At 33.9% G+C, this 3311-nt stretch overlaps 1 pseudogene; it reads right to left on the bottom strand.

Moving 5' to 3' along the window:
- Positions 1-733: 733 nt before the first annotated feature.
- LOC138879392 (phylloplanin-like) lies at positions 734-1709 on the bottom strand (annotated as a pseudogene).
- Between the last annotated feature and the right edge of the window lie 1602 nt (positions 1710-3311).

Genomic DNA, 3311 nt, shown 5'->3' with positions numbered 1-3311 from the left:
GAAATAAAGAAGAACATGGAAAAGTTGGAGAAGACAGGCTGCTAGGAAAATTGCATATGGGCGGCTAAGCAATGCAAAAGTCAAGTTTGTTTGGCTGAGAGGTTGACAACTTTGCCTATAAATAGAGATGATTCCCTCTCGGTTTAGACACACCAAAAAAATGAGAGAAGCTAAGCAGAAAGCAAAGCAGTGAGAGTAATCCACAGATTGTTGTCTGTGAGATAAATAGTGAGTGGTAGTAATATTGTAGTGAGGTGCCTTTAAATAAAGAGTGTTATTTATTTCAAAATTGTAGTAGTCTCTTGACACTACCAAGTTGTAATACTATAGTGGTTATATTTCTCCGCTCGGATATTATATTTTACCCCATTAAAAGAGTTGGTGTCGTTGTTACTCTCTTGTGTTATTATTATTTGCCGTGGATATTATTCCTGGGCGGTATATATTATTTTTTATCCAACAATTGCCACATATATAAAAGAAAATAAATAAGAACGGGTAATAAACATAAATAGCTATAAACAAAATGAAAACACGCGCGCGATCGATACGATTAGATGGATCCAATATTAGACTTGCAAATATTATTTGCACTTTATTCACTAGTAGAAACAACAGTCCTTATTCATGCAGTAATTAAGCAGCTGGCCAAGAAGGTTAATTAACTAGCTGATGCATAGAAGTACTAATTAAGCACTAGCATCTAAGGTGAATATCTAGGCAAGCTCGTTCACTATAAATTGCGATTAAGATTAAGTAGAAAACCAGTAGGACCTAAATTGACACTAGGACGAAGGCCGAGACTTCCAATAATGGTATTTACAAGCTGCAAGGGTGACTGCAGAAGCCCAACAGATGTTAAGCTCGCGTTACATGTTGAGAGTGGAGTTAGAACCACTAGACTGCAGTTGGACAATAGCAATGGCAAAGTATTGATAAGAGGATCCAACACCTAGGAAAACACTCCCGATCCATTTGTTGTTGTGCTTGATATCACATTTCCTGCTCCACACTGCAATTGCACTGATGCATCTGCAAAGTAAAATGATATTAATATTATTTAAGCAATTAGATCAACTTTGCATTTTAGCGGACATGTTGAAGATAGAATTAATTATGTAAATAAAAAGATATTATCTCACACCATTTAGACATTTAGATGAATTGATCATATAGTTCAACATGCAGAAACTTCTTATGATGGGCCATATGCATCTTATTGACTGCGAGTGCAGGATTCATTCGGCTCAAGTTACTATATATGTATACCATCCTCAACCCATTGTTATGAAAGGAATAATGAATGCAGTGCTATTTCTCTTAGACTTCAAATCATTAAATTTGCTTACATTTTAAGAAAGTTTACTTGTAATTATCCTTTGGACGATCTAATAGTGTATACATACTCATATATCATAGGCTAATCACGCCACTTACGACTTCTATCATAGGCTTTTAGTATATATATAGGGCAGATTTTTTAGTCTATTAGGGAGAGTTCCCTTTTGGTATATATAATAGGTCTACGTAAAAAATAAAAACTAACTAGGGAAAACTTGGGTAGTGAGTCCGTTGATGACATCTAAATTGCTGTTAACGCTGCAAAACACAACCCCACCGATACGTATTGAAACAAGCTGGGCTACTGCAACGGGGGTTGCGATTAATGCAGCCAAAAGGAAAATCAAGAAATTTTTTGCTGAAGCCATGGCAATTTTTTTTGATCTTTAATAGTTATTGATGTAAGAAATTGTGTTGCTCAATTAATGTGTGTGCATGACCAATGTATACTCCCTCCGTTCCAATTTATGTGAACTTATTTGACTGGGCACGGAGTTTAAGAAAAAATAAATGACTTTTGGAATTTGTGGTCCTAAACAAGTTAAAAAGGGGCCCAGAGTATTTGTGTGGTTATAAAAGCTTCTCATTAAGGGTAGAGTTGTAAGTTTATACTAAATTGTTTCCAAATTTAAAAAGGGTTCATTCTTTTTAGAACGGACCAAAAAGGAAATAGGTTCATATAAACTAAACGGAGGGAGCAGTAAATATCATTGGCTGAAATTTCAAAACCCCTAATCCACTTGTTGTGAAAGTGGATTATAATGCTATTGCGTGTATACATAAATGAACTAATTGAAATTTCAAAAACCCTAATCCACTTGTTCATTGTTATATTAGATGCCGGTGGTCACCCTGACTATAACTACATACAATTGCTCCAAGCTTCAATAATCAATAGCAGGCCATCCTTTGACTTCTAAAAACTGCTTTGAAAAGAACTTGTATATAAATAGTATTTCAGAGAACTAATTTTTGAGAAAAACTGATATGTTTGGCAAATTTATTTGAGAATATTTCATAAACAAATTGTGTTTGGTCAATATTTCACAAATATAGTATTAAAGCTCATTTTATAATTAGTATTTTTTAAATAGTTTTTATATAAGACTTTAATTATGTTAATACAACGTCCCCAGGCAAAAGGACGTCAGTACGAATAATGTACCGAGTATGTAAAGCACATAAATAAGTATATAACAGACATGGAAGAAATATAGAATAAATTATTCAACCTGTAAGTCTGGATAACTCTGTAATTCATGAAATAATTATAGTGTCATGCATATGCGTATGAATGTAATGTCATGCATAGGTACATATTTCATAACATCATCAGGCCTCTGAGGGTATCCCATCATATCATCTCGGCTACTGTGAGCAAAATCATCAACGTATACCAGCTGATCAGCTGGTGATGCGTATATAACGCTGTAACCTTTTCCAATATCCCATATACATATAATATACATATATACGCGTATATAACGTCATTTGGTCATGGGTCAATGTACATGTATAAATTCATGAAATGCATAAGAAAATACGTTAATAAGATTTTCTCGGAATGCCATAAAAATCCATATGCCTTTCGGATAAACTTTATCAAATACATATTTATTTAAGACCCATGAACATAAGATATAATAATAATCCACATGAGGAATCAATAATATAGACACTCCTAATATTTCTATGAATAGAGTCATTTATGGAAATTGTGCATTTGCTCGTTTCGTTTACGACGTATAGATCATGCCAAAAGAAAGTAGGGATAGCCTTAACATACCTGGAGTAGGGAAAAATCAGTATGATATTCCTGAAAAAGGTTGCACCGTACTCCCTTAGAATCGCAAAATCTCACGTTGCTAATGTGCTAATAATTCTCGTTGGAATTATTTGGTGTATGAATTGGTTGAAGAATCACATTACTAATGTTTTGTAGGAATTTCCACGAAATTGGTAACAATTTG

This window comes from Nicotiana sylvestris, chromosome 1 (genome assembly GCF_000393655.2).
Source record: "Nicotiana sylvestris chromosome 1, ASM39365v2, whole genome shotgun sequence".
Classification (NCBI taxonomy): Eukaryota; Viridiplantae; Streptophyta; class Magnoliopsida; order Solanales; family Solanaceae; genus Nicotiana; species Nicotiana sylvestris.
The sequence above is the reverse complement of the archived record's forward strand: the minus strand, read 5'-3'. Positions and strand labels throughout refer to the sequence as shown.